We start from the raw sequence: 17935 nt of genomic DNA, 5'->3' as shown, positions 1-17935 counted from the left end.
TAAATAAATATAATTACATTAAATTATGAATTATAAAACAACTATACCTTTTAATAATTTATTGGGTGCACAAAATTAAGGTGAGTGTGTGTGTGTGTTTTCTTTGATATTTGTATATACAATTTGACTTTATTATTATTATTTTTAAATCAAATACACATTAATTTGTGCCCTTAGTCTCTCTTTAACAAAATCCAAAAGAATTCGTATTAGAGATATTCTTTGAAGATCATCCTATAGATAGAAAGAAGAGGTACTATATGTCACTCTGTGTGTTGGGCTCATCCATTGGCATCCCGGCAAAGCGATTCATTATTTGTGAGACATCTACAAATTCAGAACTTTGCTTTTTAATTATGCGGAAGTTGTCCTCAATTTGCCTTGTGTTTGCATTTACAAACTGAAAAATCCAATGAAAGTGGTGAGACAACTTTTAGACATGCTCAAATAGATATACAAAGAAGCATAAAGTATGTGTCATCAGCAAACAAAGAAGCATAACGTATGTGTCATCAGCAAACAAAGAAAAATAATATGTGTCAGTAAATTTTCAAAAGAAAAATAATATATGTTTGTGTTGTATACTACCATTCTACAGTTCCTTAGTTGTCATATATAGGGTTCATAAATGGATTGGAAACTCTTACTATTAAAACATGTCAATTGTTGTGTTAATAAAATTGTGTTGATTCACATTAAATAGAACTCAAAGCCTGTAAAAGCATTTTTTTTGTTGGTTGATACATCGATAGTTGGAGAAGGAAAAATTTGAACTCTGAAAGATTCTATTGAAAACACCAAGAAGTGCCAATTAAGTTACAATGCTCTTGGCAAAGGAACATCTTAAATTCAATAGGATGGTGCTTTAGCTAGCTTGTCAGTTTAACCTAATTATTCAAGCCAGTAGATCATTAGGGGGTTATGTGCAAAAATGTTCATTTCACCAATATAGATAGGAAGGTACATCACTTTCTAAGTTCTAAGTTCTAACTTGAATAGAACTTAAATCCAAAAGTCCATATAAGAATCTTTAAAAATACCCCATTGATGATTTGCTTTTATATAGTAGGCCACAGACCTTGGCTTGGGATGTCATTATAGTACTTTTGCAGTGAATGAATTTGTATCTGTCTATCTTTCAAATAATATTTCTTATGGAAAACCTTTATGCATATGTTGCAGCCCTTGCAGCAGGGAAGGATTATCATTCTAATACTTTTGGAATGAATGTTGTGCAAATTTGACCAGATTCATCATCCATGCCCTGATTAGTCTCTGAGTCGTCTCTCATACCAAACTAATAAATGAAAGTACATAATAATCTAACTTTTCTTAATTTTCTATGAGAGCATGTTGTAGTAGGCTCAAATTTGATATTGGGCCAGAGTTGTGGGCCTTATGGGCATAGTGAGAGTAGAGTAGAGTAATTGGAATGGAGAGAAATCCATAAGGCCTTGAGCATCTAATTAGAGTCTGTTTGTCAAGATGAATAACAGGGGTAATTTTGGAATTTGCATTAGGTAAGGTTCTATTATATAAACACTTGTTGTAACTCTATTTAATTTCTCATATAGTAGATTATTAGCTGCTCACTTATGTGGTGTAGGCACGTTGCCAAACCACCTTGTTGATTCATCTCTTTTCTCTTCTTTAATCTTACTTAATCAGATTATTTCACAATAGAGCATTTCAAATTACATAACATTATGTTTGAGTTGATTATACTTGACAAATTCTTTGAAGAAAAAACCAAGTGTAGATAGGGAAGAACAAAAAAAAAGGGAACACCTAAGTGTGGAGACAAAAATATCTGATTTCCTTTTTGAATTAACCTCAATATTTACATCTAGTCTGAGTTTGAATATTAAACTTGAGCAAACTAACCTCAAAATTTATCTCTTCCTTTGTTGCATGCCCTCTTACATAACCAAAGTTAGAAATTCTGCGTAAACTCCAACAGTCCACCTGCCCAAGAAACCAAAGAACATTTAATATAAAAGCTCACCTTGCTACTACATACAAAGGCATACATATATACATAGTTGGGAAAGAGAGAGAGATCTACTTACATCATCAGTTTTGAACTTGTCCAAGGTGAAGCCAGCCATACCCATAACTGCATGCACTGGAGCACTGTAATTGCTGTTATCATATGTGCTGATGCCATTTTCATCCATTGTAGGCATGGCCTTGCATTCTTCTTGATAAACAGCACAAGTTCTCTCGTAATTATGAACATGGCCGAAGAAAGCCAAATCAACCTAATTTATAGTCCTAACACTATTAGATTAGTGAAACCAAAAACGGCTTAATAAGAATTCAAGAAGGCAAGGGAGCTTACCTTGTTGTCAAGTAGCAATGGTTCTACATCTTTAACAAAATTCTTATCCACACTAAAGACTCCGTCTGTTGAAGTATACATGGGTCTGTGCCTGCATCAGCAAATTTTATACTTATTTCTAGCAGAAAATTCAGTTTGCAATTGAAATTGGACAACTTTGTTTTCGGTTGCACTTTAATGATAGTTCACATATATGGAGGAATTTGTGAAATAAGACGAGCACACTGACAAGGAACAAAATCCTTTTCATTTCATGGTTCAAATAAATATTTCAAGTCTAAAGTTGTCTTTAGTACCATGCCATATAAAATGACATGACATTATGTACACTGTTAGAAATAAGAAATAAATATTTTACTCAAAATCCATTGACAAATAAGCTATGCACATAGAGTAGTGGCCTATTAAGGAAACATTCCATAAAACAAAAAGAAAAATAATTGATGTCTACATACCCCATAAAAATTAACCAAGGAGTTTTTGATCGATCAACAGTAGCCATGTCCCTTTTCATCCATTCATACTGTGATAGTACATTATGCCAGTGGCACAAGTAAGAGATAAACAAACATTAAGTAATTAAATCCCAGCTGAATATGAAGAATGTGAATAGAAGTACTTGTTCCATCTAACCTGCTCAGAATTTTCCGACCAGTCATGCTCAGTTGAAATTATTGTGAAGTGAACACTTGCTTGCTCTATTGAATACCATGGCTTATCCTTTGCTGCAGTTGGCATTCGAAAATAAGTCTCATAAGGAACTCCACATTCTCCTCCTGAATCAGGAGTAATGTATACTGACCCTGACTCTTGATAATCCCTGCAACAACAACAGCGACAACCAATATTTAGTCCCAGAATGTTGGGATTGACTATAGATCCTTAATAGATAAGTCAGGATTAGCCACATGTAAATGGTGCATAATTCTTGGAAAACAAATTCATGCATAATTTGTAGCAACTAATTCCCATATGGGGATTAACACAGGTTTTGTAATCATGCATGCCTAAAAGTGGCAACCAATTTGAAATTTAGACACTACTTGAAGCCAGTCTTAATTTTCAACCCAAGTACTAACCAGAAAATATTGAATGAAAAAGTTTTCCACTTAGTTTTGAAATAATTGGCATAAATTGTTCAACAATTAATTTGGTTGACTAATAAAATACATGTAAGGAAAATGCTATTTCTCCAGAATTTTTTGAGCATCATAAAGTGATGAAGAACATATATATGTGCTATAGTTTTTGAGCATTATAAGAGATGGTGAATTTTTCAAAATGTTCCAATAGTTTTAACAAGACCTTGTTCATGTATGCAAGTATTTGCATCAACAACAGCAAATAATTTGAAGAGAATCAAAAAGAAAAGATACCTCTCATGGTTTCCAGTAGCAGTCATGTAAGAAACTTGGGAAGCAACTGGGCTTATAAGTTGAAGGAAAAAATCCCATTCTACTAAGAATCCAGTGGCATAACTAATGTCTCCAATATGGAAGATGGATTCAACATTTCCAGAGTCTACTTCATCAGTCAGAGCTCGAACCACTGAGAGGGCTCCTGGCTATATGTATCATAAAATTAATTAAAATTTATGACATCTTTGGTTCATTTTAGTGGTAACATTTTGCATATATTTCTTCAATTGAAATACTATGAATTTAAGAGTTTTAATTGATATTATTGTAGTGCTACTTGTATGCATCAATATTGAAGTAACAAGTAACAATGGTTGATGTATGAGAAACTCATAGTTAGAAAAATACTGGAAAATGAATTTCACTATAAAGAGGTGGGATCTTTTTGACAACAGGTGGATGTCCTTTCAAGTTTCAAGTATTATATTTCTTGTGCCCTAAACAAGGAAATAGCGAAAATTGAGGTGCCAAATAATCTCTTAATTCTTGCCTTTTGATGTACCAATACAGTACCATATAGATTATTCCTAATAAAATGCATACCTGAATGTAGTGTTCAATAGAAGCATCATGAGGAGCCTTTCCCATATCACCATATATAAGAAATTTAAGTTCATTTGATCCCCCTGCAGGTGGAGTCCGGAATTGGAATTGATCGCTCCAACCAACAGAATCACTTTGTAAGACCAAAAAAAAAAAACTTAGTTATCAGGAACCATATATAATTCCCACCAATACCATTCTTGATTCATGGAATCATAATTTGAACACATTGATCAAACTTTTATATTGGTGCACACTTTTTATGTGTTATTTTAACTTAATTTCTTCATTTTTAATACCATGATACATAATTTTCAACAGCAATATGTGCTGTAACATGCAGCTCATTAATGATTCACTGCACAATATAGTATAAGTCTAGTTAGTTTTTAAAAAGAGTTAAATTCAGTTAACTTGAGTTCAGTGTTAGGTGAGTTGTATGGATTAAAATTTGTTCATGTGTATGGTCTTCAACAGCTGTAAAATAAAGTATATAACTCTTTTGTTCCCTCAATGTTTTGCAAAAAGTGCATGTATGTCTTTTGTGCTTTAAACTAATTTGTGTATCATTTCGGGAGAGGGGAATATTTCACTTGAAAAAAGGCTGAAACAACAGCCAACAAAACTAAATGCTATTATTGCTATACCTTCCATATTTGTAGGAGTAGATGCTTGAAGGCTGAAGCCCTGTCATCACTGCGGAATGAATGAACCCCGGGTCATGCCACCCAAAGTCCTTGGCTGGACTTGGTACAATTAAACCTATCCATTTCACAGTCACCGAGAAATTCTAAGTAGAAGATTGATAGCCATTATAGAAGAAGCATGTGAACAACCATGTGTTTTCAATAAATTCAAGCATGCAAAGGGTACTAAAAAATCCTTCACTTAATAATTTGGGCCAGAGAGAAGCACATTGTTACCATAAATAATTGATTATATATGTATTGAATGGAAATGGGATTAGTGACTCACTACACATATCATCTTGTGTAAATGTAGTAACTTCTGATGTCTGTTTTCTATTCTCATATTGTACTTGTTGAGGCTCCTTATCACCGCTAACCCATGTTAATCTCATCTGCACCACCATAACAATTTTTCAATTAATTTCTAAGTATACAAATTTTTTATTATATAAATTTATTTACTTCTTTTGGAAACATAGATGTATGGACCACAATAAACTTGTTTTGGTCTGCTCTATGTAACTGAAAATAGACAAGTGTTATAGCAAATTTTTTTTTTGCTTACTGATGTTCCAGTTGAATCTATGCTTGAGAGATGTCCATATAATGGTTGTTTTGGATTAGCAAACTTCACAGGATTTGACCTTGTCAAAATGCAAGGTGTATCGAATCCACCAGCAAAGAACACAAATTCAATTTCTGTTCTAATATTAATGATATGAAACTTCAATGAGCCACTGCAAGTGTTTAACACACATTTTCCATTGTCATATTCCTTGCATTCTTTCTTTGTGCATTTGAGATAGTCTTGATCAATGCCCAGGTACTGTGCCTGAAATTAAAAACATAAAAGTAATCTTAGCATTCTCTTCTATTTTATTTTTAAGTTTGCAAACGAAATATTGACTCCTAGTTTCACTTAGAAGTGTGCTAGCTATAGTTGTTATTTATCTTCTTTGACAAGGGAAAAAGCTGCTAATATCTAATTGTCCCATATTGAAGAATTTGAAATTGTAAGTGAAAGAACTTTTTTTTTCAAAGAATTTTAACAAATGATGATTCATGATACCCCCATAAATCAGCATTCATAATGATGTCAACCAATTACCTACATTTTGAAATGAAAAACAAATACCATTAGTTATATGACCACCATTGTCATAATATGTGGTGAGGATCGAAACCCTGAACATCATCATTGGAGAAGGTGACAACTGAACCAATGGATCATTGGCATTTGAGTTCAAAGGAAAATGATCACTTTCATTTTGTAATTTTGGCTCTAGCTTATTGACATGTTCCAAAGAGCTTACCTAAATGCATACTTTTCTTTTTTCCAATTATAATATCCGAGAGAGTTCTTAATTTTTTCTCCTTTCTACAAGAAATAATTACTACTTAAATTTTTTTTTATATGACATAATTCTTTGATATTTTATGGGTTAAGGGCAAATATTATTTGATATGATTCTTTAGTAATATTACACCACTTAAAATAATTTTATTTTATTTTTTGAAAATCCTACAAGTAGATTACAAGTTTTTGTTATTCTTTACTTGCACATCATCATTAATGTTACATCTAATTTCATCAAAAAAATGTTAAGTACATCTAATTGACAAGGTTACCTGATCATGATTTTTTAAATATGAATAATTTTTTTAAATATTGATATAATAAAAGTTAATAAGTGACATAACTTGATCATGATTTTATATAAATTGGGACATATCAAGGTACACCTAACCTAACGTAAATCTTCATTAATGTGGCACCACTCAATAATTATTATTGGATTAAAGGTTCTTGCTTTTGCCAAGAGTTTTATAGTTCAACTTATTAGTATATTTTCGTGTTTCTAAAAATAGACATTCATGGTTCAAATCCCTCCAACCCCAATTATTGAATTATTATTAAAAAAAAAAATGCTCTTGTTTTGCTTAATATGCATGCTTGTTAAAATTCATATTTATAAGATGTTATTTACTATTTTCTTTGTAAACTTATATTTCATGTATAATTTTAATGTAGGAAAAAAAAATTTAATTTAAATATTTTATCAATTTAATTTTTTAAAAATTCAATATTACAATGGGGGAGAGGAAATTTGAACTTTAGATGAAGGTGCCAACCAATTAGGTAATTATCATTTTTATTTTCATATTGCAAGGAAAATATCACCGCATTTTTTCACTTGTTATGATTTCTTACTGGGATGAGTCAATAACCCAACAAGTACTGGAGAGATATATCTTTTGGCCCTATATATAAAAGAACCGTCAAACATTAAAAGTCATAATTGGATAAAACCTCATTTATTATATATAAGTTAGCCGTCTACCTTCAAGTTTGATGAAAAATTGTATAGTTGGTGTATAAATTATAAGTTCCACAAGTATAAGTGCTTGTAAGGTGTGGGGGGTAAGGGTCGGGGTTTAAGTCTCCAGGAGGGAGCTTCACACACATATACACTTAGATTAGGTTAGAGTAGAATTCTATCTTGTATCAAAAAAAAAAAAAAAAAGTTAGGCGCCTACCTTCATCTTTAATGAAAAATTGTTTATTTATTTATTAAACAATAATACTTATTAGAACATACACAAAAATAATAATATTAGTATTTTATATTGGGTTTATAATATATTACATAACTAAATTACAACTATAAAAGGGCCTGAAAAATTGTATTGTTAGTGTACAAATTGAGGCAGGCAAATAATAGCTTAAGCATGGCAACATTGAATTTTTTTTATTGAGTAAATAATGGAGAAGGAGGCAGGCAAATAATAGCTTAAGTATGGCAACATTGAATTTTTTTTATTGAGTAAATAATGGAGAAGGAGGCAGGCAAATAATAGCTTAAGTATGGCAACATTGAATTTTTTTTTATTGAGTAAATAATGGAGAAGGAGAGATAGAGTTTGGACCACATAATGGGGTAACACAAAAGATACCATTACTGTTAAACTATCACTTTAATCTTGGCAACAATATAGTAATACTCAATGATGAAAACAAATCCAGTTTACCTCCAGTCCGGTTTTTAAAACCATGATTATGATTTGCTTTTTCATGTAAAAATTGGAAGAAAAGAACATGACTAGAAATGCCATCATTATTCATTACCAACAAGGAATAAACCATTGGAGAGATGGAATAATTCCTTACAAATAATTTTTTTTCCTTTTTTTGTTTTTGTTTTGTTCTCACAAATAATTAGGCATTAGACAATTTGAGGCCACTTTATTACCAGCCATTTTCCATATTGCGTGATCGTTTTTGGCTTCTATCGATGACTGATAATTACGTTACAGATGTGGCTAATTGCTAGCTTTATATCAAATAAATTGAAAGGAAGTAAAAACAAAAAAGTGGCTAATTGCTAGGTGGGTAATACTTGCTAGTCTTACTTTCATTTGTTCACACTTCACACTCAAACTTTTTTTTTTTTTTTTTTTTTTTTTGGAGAAGATTCACACTCAAACTTAATGAGATATAATTACAAAATTAATTTCATTGACATTTACTACCAAGCTAAAAAATAGATAGAGCTGGTCTTCCTCCCCTTCTTGGAATGTACTTGTAAGGACATAATTCCTTTGCGGCCCAATAATGATGTTGGGCTCGCACATGAAAGATCCCTCACAATATGATTTGTAGAGAGTGGGCTTGAAAAGCTAGCCGTTGGTCACGGGGCGATGTCCGGTCTTGGTTTTAGAGGAATTCGCGTAGAAAAAGGATTTGGGCTTGAACATTTAAGCCCTACGGCGTCACATCCTATGGGATGGGTCTTCTCGGACTTGGTCCGAGGACCATTAAGGTCTTCCCCCGGTTATCCAACGATGGGTTTTTTCTGTAATCTCAGGTGTTGTTGAGGTATTCTCCCCATGTAGTCTTTCTTTTTTGGAGGTGGGATGGGACCTCCTACCAGACTCACTTGCTTCTTCTTTTATACTAGCCTGTGTTCGCTGTCCTTCGTCCACGTGTAGGGTCAACCTTCACGAGACTGACATTTGTCCCATCAGTCCCATCCCAGAATTGTTGGGGATGGTTGATAAAGCTGAAGAATACGGCTCTGTCAGGGGCAGGGCATTAAATGGCAATGAGAGCAGCTTTCCCGGATATTCTTAGATCCCCTTTTTAGTTTGGCCCTATACCAGTTTTACCCCTCTTTTTCGGTGGGATTCTGGATCTGCCGAGGACTGAACTGTCCTCGGCTGCCCCCCAAAATTGTTTTGTGCTCTGTATTGTAGAGCTTAGGCCACAGCTCTCCTCGGCTTGGGCCTTCGGATTTCCAGGAATAACTGGGCCTGGCCCTTAAATTATTGGGCCCCACAATAGCCCCTCAAAACCCTGCTACCCGACTTCTTGGTTGGAAAGGAGGGTTTTGGTAAACCCGGGCCTTTAGTATGGCTAAGTTAATTCAGCCCTGCATTAATGTGGGTGGTTTTCCACCTGTCCAGGAAACTCGCCGGTTTACCAGGTATTCCCTTTAATCCGCTCGTAATCTACTCCTGCCGTTTGGCTGTCCAAGATGCACCTTTAATGACTTCCCTTTACGAGGCTAATTTACGTTCGGCGGCTCATTTGATGAGGTGGGGAAGTGGAACGGACACACCTTTATTCTTCAGATTCTTTTTGGAAACCTGAATGAATTTAATTCCCTTCGTTTTGCCCTTCCTATAAAAAGGCAAGCAGGAGGCCATCACTTTCGTGCAGACTCCCTTCCATCCTTCTGAGATCTGAAACCCCTAGCCTCCCTTAGCGTTCACTTATCCCCATTGTTATACACCCAATCAGAATACGCTTACCATAACGAGTGATGAAGGAACCATACTCCTCCTCAAAGCACCGTGTTCTAATAAAGCTCGAAATGGCTCAGTCAGGGTAAGGCTGGCGGAGACTTAAGATTCGTCTCACCTTCCCTTCAGCCAAAATCCGAAGCAGGGGCTCATCACGTCCAACTTTCGGCGTGATTGAATCGAGAACTCCCATCATCATAACCAACCGCTCTCTTATGAGCTCACCTAATATGGTCCCAGCGTGTTCGGAGTCAGGACCGAGGCAGGGACTAAGTGTCTCTGCTTCTTCCTTTCTTCGTTCACTGGTGGCCCTCTCCGCCTTCCTTTCCTAGTCTTCCCAGCACCAGATCCATTCTGGTGCTTTCTCTTCTCCCTCTTTTGCTCCTTTTCTTTCTTTTCATCTCTTCTCTCTTCTTCTCCTCCTTCTTTACTCATGTCCTCAATCTTCCTCATTCATCTCCTCCATCTTCTTCATTGATTTCTTCCTTACTATTTCCTTCTCCTTCATCTTTTTCCAAAGAGGGTTCTTATCGTAACATGAGCAATATTGGGGCAGAGATTAGAGAGACTTTGAAGATGAGTTTAAAAGACGCCTGACTGTTTACATATCTGTACTACGGATATTATTGTTGCTTAGGTAGTTCATATTTTGTATAGGCTTGTTTGAGCCCCTCTTTGTATGTTGTAATAATTTTTCGTATTAATAAAAAATTGTTGTTATTTCATTTCGCATATTCTGTCTCTTTGTTTTTATAAATTTGCAAGTGCTGCTCGGCTCAATAATATCGCATCTAAATCAATGACGACTAAGACCAAAATACTTAATAATAAAAAGATGTCGCCATAACTCCATAACTTTAATAGAAGTGCTTGGCACAATAAGGCCGACCAGTGAAAAGTAATACTTACCCACGCTAGCCGAGGAGAGAACCGAAGGCTTGATGCCGTGTGAGAAATAACCATCTGAAGACATATCACCCGCCAAATGAACAGCCCTCTTAGGCTACTGAATACTGGGGCGTCCCACCACCGTCCTTACACCTTTGTTGGCCTTAACCTTTTATGGTGTTTAAGCCGTGGATGGAGTAACCTGACATTTTATCAAGTAGCCCATCTTACGAAATTCGAACCTTTTCTTATCCAAGTAGTTGGTTTCTCCCATTGGCTTGAGTCCGAGGACCATACAAGGCCTTGGTTCTGTCCCAAAACTTGTAATAATAATAATTTTTTTGTAGTTGGCTTCCCCATAGGCTTGAGTCCGAGGACCATACAAGGCCTTGGTTCTGTCCAAAATTTGTAATAATTTTCTTTTTTAGTTGGTTTCCCCATAGGCTTGAGTCCGAGGACCATATAAGGCCTTGGTTCTGTCCAAAACGTGTAATAATTTTCTTTTTTTAGTCGGTTTCCCCATAGGCTTGGGTCCGAGGACCATACAAGGCCTTGGTTCAGTTTATCCCTTTTCCTCAGGTATCTCACAAGTTGCCGAGCAGGAGGTTGTCCTCGGCAACGGTTATTCCTCGGCGTGGGCCGTAGTCCGTGGGCCTCCACGCTGAACGGGCCTGGGCCGCGAATTTACTAGGCCCACAAATTAAGAGGCGTTTCCGTAGTCTTTGATCACGCGGTACTTTTTGGCGTCCCAGTGTTCGAGGTGCGCCTTCTCGAGACTCCTTTAACCTCAGGGTTGCAGACGACGTTGGAAATCGAGCCAGAGACATTTTGTCTGTAGCGTTCCTCGGGACACTGCGTGAATTAAATGCCACCATCTTATCTTTTAACATAAATAGGAGAGAAAGTTGCTTTATCCACGCACAAATCCTTTAGTTTCCTCCCTTAGTACATCATGCTTGAGGCGAGGGTTGGGAAAAAGGAACTCTTTCCGCCACAGAGGCATCGTGTCCTCTCGAGACTCAGAGTAGTGAGGTACGGGCAAAGGAGGCGTAAATTCAAGGGAGCATTCCATTTCGTCAGAGGGGAAAGGGTGTTTCTCCCTCTTTTAGTCAAAATCCGAAGCAGGTTCTGTTCACGCCAGAATTTTGGTGTGTCAGAAGAAAGATTCTCCGCCACCAACGCCTCTGCCTCTTTGCAGGCAAATTTTTGGTGAAGGCTCCTTAACTTCCGACTCCCTGCACCTTTCCTTCAGCGGTGTGAGGCTCAAGTTGGGTTCTTTTGCTGCCTGAGTTATGGGCGTGCAAAAGCATTGAGGAGGAATAAGGACTCGAAGCAGTAGCCAACCTCTCCTCTGAGCTACCTCCTCGGCTTTATCTTCACTCTCTTGTATTTTTCTTTTACTTACGTAGTTAACTCTAATGTAAGCTTGTTTCAGCTTTTCATTGTACACTGTACTATTCCTTTGTCTTAATAAGAGATGTGTTTATTTCTTTATACATACTTTTCTTCTCTGCAACAACTACTTTGTGCATGAGTATTCAATGTAAGCTTGCCCTTAATGATATTCCGGGCAGAAAAATGTCTTAACATAGATTCCTACTGGTTTAAACTCACAAATATTATCAAGTATAACAATGGTAATCCTCAATAAATTAAACTCTTGGAACTAACCGGGATAAGCGCTGAGTGCTGCGCGATGCATGCTAGACCAATGTCCGAGAGGGTAGCCGAGTAGCGAGGGACTTTGATTGTGTTTTTGGGTAATGAATTGCATCGTATCGCATCAACCCCTTTGGTACTGGGGATCCGAGGGTAGACCGGGGAATCCGTGCACTTAAGGGATTAACCCAACTGTTAACGAGGAGTTATCTTCGGATGGATTCTGAGGTTTATGTGCCATAGTTTTTTTTTTTTTTTTTTTTTTTTTTTTTTTTTTTGAGATAGTTGGTTTCCCCATAGGCTTGGGTCCGAGGACCATGCAAGGCCTTGGTTCTGTCCAAAACTGGTAAGATTTCCTTTTTGTACTTGGTTTCCCCATAGGCTTGGGTCCGTGGACCATACTAGGCCTTGGTTCTGTCCAAAAGTTATAAGATTTCTTTTTTGTACTTGGTTTCCCCATAGGCTTGGGTCCGTGGACCATGCAAGGCCTTGGTTCTGTCCAAAACTTAAAAGATTTCTTTTTTGTACTTGGTTTCCCCATAGGCTTGAGTCCGAGGACCATGCAAGGCCTTGGTTCTGTCCAAAACTTATAAGATTTCTTTTTTGTACTTGGTTTCCCCATAGGCTTGGGTCCGTGGACCATGCAAGGTCTTGGTTCTGTCCAAAACTTATAAGATTTCTTTTTTATACTTGGTTTCCCCATAGGCTTGAGTCCGAAGACCATGCAAGGCCTTGGTTCTGTCCAAAACTTATAAGATTTCTTTTTTGTACTTGGTTTCCCCATAGGCTTGAGTCCGTGGACCATGCAAGGTCTTGGTTCTGTCCAAAACTTATAAGATTTCTTTTTTGTACTTGGTTTCCCCATAGGCTTGAGTCCGAAGACCATGCAAGGCCTTAGTTCTGTCCAAAACTTATGATTTTGCTTTCTTTTTTACTTGGTTTATTTTTTCAACCATAAGCTCCTACCCCAGGGCGGGGAAAGTTGGCTTGAGGCTGGAAGCTCCTAGAGATGCCCGCGCCCTTAGTACTGCGAGGCGTAGCCCCTAGCAGAAGTTTTCGTCGGAGCAACAACTATATGTCGCCGGAGATGGAGGAGACCACAGAAATTTCTGCTTGCCAAAGAGTTGATTCCACCGCTACCTGCGCCAACGCGCAAGCTTTCCCACAGACGGCGCCAATTGTAAGGACACAATTCCTTTGCGGCCCAATAATGATGTTGGGCTCGCACATAAAAGATCCCTCACAATATGATTTGTAGAGAGTGGGCTTGAAAAGCTAGCCGTTGGTCACGGGGCGATGCCCGGTCTTGGTTTTAGAGGAATTCGCGTAGAAAAAGGATTTGGGCTTGAACATTTAAGCCCTACGGCGTCACATCCTATGCGATGGGTCTCCTCGGACTTGGTCCAAGGACCATTAAGGTCTTCCCCCGGTTACCCAACGATGAGTTTTTTCTGTGATCTCAGGTGTTGTTGAGGTATTCTCCCCATGTAGTCTTTCTTTTTTGGAGGTGGGATGGGACCTCCTACCAGACTCACTTGCTTCTTCTTTTATACTAGCCTGTGTTCGCTGTCCTTCGTCCACGTGTAGGGTTAACCTTCACGAGACTGACATTTGTCCCATCAGTCCCATCCCAGAATTGTTGGGGATGGTTGATAAAGTTGAAGAATACGGCTCTGTCAGGGGCAGGGCATTAAATGGCAATGAGAGCAGCTTTCTCGGATATTCTTAGATCCCCTTTTTAGTTTGGTCCTATACCAGTTTTACCCCTCTTTTTCGGTAGGATTCTGGATCTACCGAGGACTGAACTGTCCTCGGCTGCCCCCCAAAATTGTTTTGTGCTCTGTATTGTAGAGCTTAGGCCACAGCTCTCCTCGGCTTGGGCCTTCGGATTTCCAGGAGCAACTGGGCCTGGCCCTTAAATTATTGGGCCCCACAGTACTTATTTATTTATTTAGTAAAATCTTGGAATATATGTACTTAGATTAACCCACTTTCATTTGTTTATGTTACTTAAAAATAAATTATGTATAAACACAGTTATACCTTATAAAAAATGATGCTTTGAAATAATTATAGATAAGTTAGAACATTTTAAATTAAAGTAAACAGACCTCAAATCTCATACTTTTTTATTTATTTTTTATTTTTTTATATATACAAGATAGAAATTCTACTTAATTTAGAATAATCTAAGTGTATATGTGTGTGAAACTTTTTTTTGGAGACTTGAACCTTGACCTTTGTCCCCCCACACTCTATAACAAACATTTATATTTGTGGAGTGATCATCACGCTAAGAGTGCGCAGTGGTAAATCTCATACTTAAACATATGTAAAATAATATTATTTTCCCTTTAACTATTAAGCGGATTGGTTTGCCTCTCTTAAGTGATATGATCGTGAAGGCACAACTAACAGGCAGGGACCATATATATATGCCACATGGTGGGGACCGTAGACTTCCAAAGTTTTTTATAATTTCTACCAGAAAAAATAAGATTTTAAAATTTCCCAGAGTTGGATTTTCAAATTGCAAGAACAAGGTAATTTTTAGTGAAATATTATAATGGTCTTCCAAAATAAAAATGTAAATTGAATATGGCCCTCCTAATATGATAATTTCAGTATTATATGTCGTTATTTTATTCCCAAAATATTGTAGAATTTTTCCATTTTTTTTAGTTAGTGATGGCAAAAGATAGACTATGCTTCAAAATGTTCTCTTCTTCTTTTTTTTTTTTTTTTTTTGATGAAAAAATGTTCTCTCTTTTGAAATAGCTTACACGAAGGGATTATATTCCTATGCAAATGGGTTAGCTGAGAGATATTAAAAAAAAAAAAAAAAAAATTGTAAACAAAGAGAGGAATATATGCATGACAGTGAGAGCACCATTAATTACTGCATGCAGTTTTTATAAGTAGTAAATAACAAGTTAACAATTAACATCACTCAAAGGGTTGTGAAACAATTCGAAGAAAAGTAACTACGCTACACTATTCTCGGGGGGGTGGGGGGGGGGGGGGTGGTTCAAATGAACCCCCTGACTTCCCAAAAAAAATATTATATATAAAAAATATTTTTTTGTTAGTTTAATACTATAATTTTTTTCTTAAAAATATATTTACACATCCTGACTTAAATTTTACACACCCTTATTACAAGTATTTCCAACTCTAAGAATAAAAAGTAAGTATTTGTGAATCGTAAGTGTCACTATTTTTTATAAATTTATATTATGTGTATAAGTGTGTCTAATATTGATTGTGTGTATTACTTTTTGTTATAATATTATTTGTGTGAATTATGATATGTGTGAATGTTTGTATGTACATTATAATATAAATATATATAATTTAATAATTAGGAAATAGATATGGTTTATTATATGTGTGTATTGTTATTATGTTATAATAACTTTTCTTTCTCAAAAAAAAAAATGTTATAATAACTTTTTGTTATAAAGTTGGTAAAATTCAAAAAAAAAAAAAGTAAAGTTAGTGATTGTCCAAGCATTTGATTGGTTAGGTAGACACTAGTGTATAATTTTATGTATAAATGAGTGTGGTTGTGTGCGCCAATAATTAATACAAAGCCAATGAGTTTAGTTTAGTCATTTAGTTTAAAATATTTTTATAAAAATAATAACAAATAGATTATAAAAATTGCATAAAAATAAAAATGTTAGATAAATTTAACAAAATAAAATGATTATAGGCTCATAGCTACCCACATTGGCAATAGATACTTATAATAAACTATCATATAACAATTCAAAATTTGAATACTTGTAGAAGGAAATTGTAAAACTTTATGTATTAATTTTTTTTTTTTTTTTTTGGTCGGTAACTCAATATATTCAAGTTCTTTTTTTATTAAATTTTTTTAATGACCCCCTAAAGAAAATTCCTGAAGCTGCCACTGTGAAGTAGGTCTAAAAATTGATTTTTTTTTTTTCTTGGATTGGTCTAAAAAATTGAGTTAAACACACATATATGATTATCATGACGCTAGCTCTAATAGAAATAAATTAACCTTCAAATTAATGATACACGTATACATGTATACATATACGAATTCATTGAATCAAACTTTAAAGTAAAGTTCTATTCAATATTAAAATTAATTAGGATAAAGCATTGACCGGGGAAAAAATTAGCACCAAAGTATGTGGTTAAGTGATGGTTCTTAATGTCTAAAGACTTGTAGTTTAATTGACATATCTTCATGCACAAAATGCTTAGGAATCTAAGGGGAGAAGGATTCGAATTGCTATGTTAACAACATATTGTAACTATCTCAAAAAACAAAACAAAAAAGTGATAACTCTTATTGTTGTCAATGTAGGAAATCTTGATCAAACTTTATATTGGTGATATTTGAGAGGTTAGAGGTCGTTCATCTATCAATTATCATGTGGAAAAATAAAAAGCAAAGAATATATTCATTCCAAATATAAATGAAAAAGGATAACATGGAAAAAAAAAATTCCGGTTCCATGAGAAATAGCTAAAACAATGACATGTAATTAAGTTACTAACAAACCTATGAAACCAAACAATGCCTCCTTTTATTTTGGAAAAAAAAAGGAACCATATATCACTAATGTTGTTATATTTTACTACGAAAATCTATATATACTTATTTTCAGGAAAAAAAGAAAAAGAAAAAAAAGTTGGTCTTCCAGGAGGGAAATGCAAACCGAGAGGTGAAATATTTTAAATAATTACAAAATTACAGCCAGCAAACTATTTGAGGTTTTAATTGTAAGACATATGTTAGCAAACTATTTGAGGTCTCTCTATTCATTCTAATATTTATCTTACCTTGATAGGATAATGGCACAGTAATGGAAGTTTAGTCAGATCTCCGGTCTCTATAATAGAACTTCATTCAATGGACATTTTGAGATACTGCATATTCATTGAAAAAAAAAAAAAAAAAAGGTGAACACCAACCTTTAGTTGAGATAATTACAACACAAAGAAAGTATATAAAAAGTTAGAAAATGGGTTCTTATATGTTAATCTTACTCTGAATTAGAAGGAGAAATCATGGCAACCCAATCATGCTCATCAGGAACCAAAACTCCGCTAATTGTAACCGTGACATTCTCTTCGTCGGCAAGGTTGGAATTTGGAGTAACTTCTATTTGGAGATAAGGGTTTGGATCAGGACACTCGTTTAAGAGTCTTCTAGTTACTACCCGGAATTCCGATATAAATGTGTGATTTTGGTGTTCAATGGTAGAGTTGATAATTGAAGAATGCAAACTCCATGAAAAGCAAGGAGAAGAAGAAAGAAAGAAAATGAGTAAGCGGGCGAAGAAAAATTTGAAAACCCAAGAAGAGCTTGAAGTTTCCATAAGAGGAAAGTGCATATACACTTGATAGCTAGGTTAGAGAATTTCTGAGTTTCTGAAGCAGAAACAAGGTTTTTGATTCTCTAGTTTATACGAGTATGTTGTTATTTTGAGTTTTTTTAGAGATTTGATTGGTAAAGAAGATAAGAAAACTTTGTGAGAGCGTTGGAGGATATTAAGGTAGTACAAGAATGTGGGTAAGGGTCCTATATATGTGGAATATAGGAGTTTGTA

General features: G+C 35.4%; 1 pseudogene across 1 annotated transcript; it reads right to left on the bottom strand.

Moving 5' to 3' along the window:
* Window positions 1–87: 87 nt before the first annotated feature.
* LOC115987133 lies at window positions 88–17921 on the bottom strand (annotated as a pseudogene). Its single transcript, XR_004090979.1, has 13 exons — window positions 17373–17921; window positions 17166–17252; window positions 5557–5823; window positions 5278–5383; window positions 4950–5064; window positions 4303–4435; window positions 3718–3905; window positions 2975–3161; window positions 2797–2864; window positions 2342–2432; window positions 2070–2261; window positions 1885–1965; window positions 88–400 (listed from the first exon to the last, which is right to left on the bottom strand). The product of XR_004090979.1 is annotated as a probable inactive purple acid phosphatase 27 (transcript).
* Window positions 17922–17935: the final 14 nt, after the last annotated feature.

This window comes from Quercus lobata, chromosome 4 (assembly GCF_001633185.2).
Source record: "Quercus lobata isolate SW786 chromosome 4, ValleyOak3.0 Primary Assembly, whole genome shotgun sequence".
In the NCBI taxonomy this organism is placed as follows: Eukaryota; Viridiplantae; Streptophyta; class Magnoliopsida; order Fagales; family Fagaceae; genus Quercus; species Quercus lobata.
The sequence above is the reverse complement of the archived record's forward strand: the minus strand, read 5'-3'. Positions and strand labels throughout refer to the sequence as shown.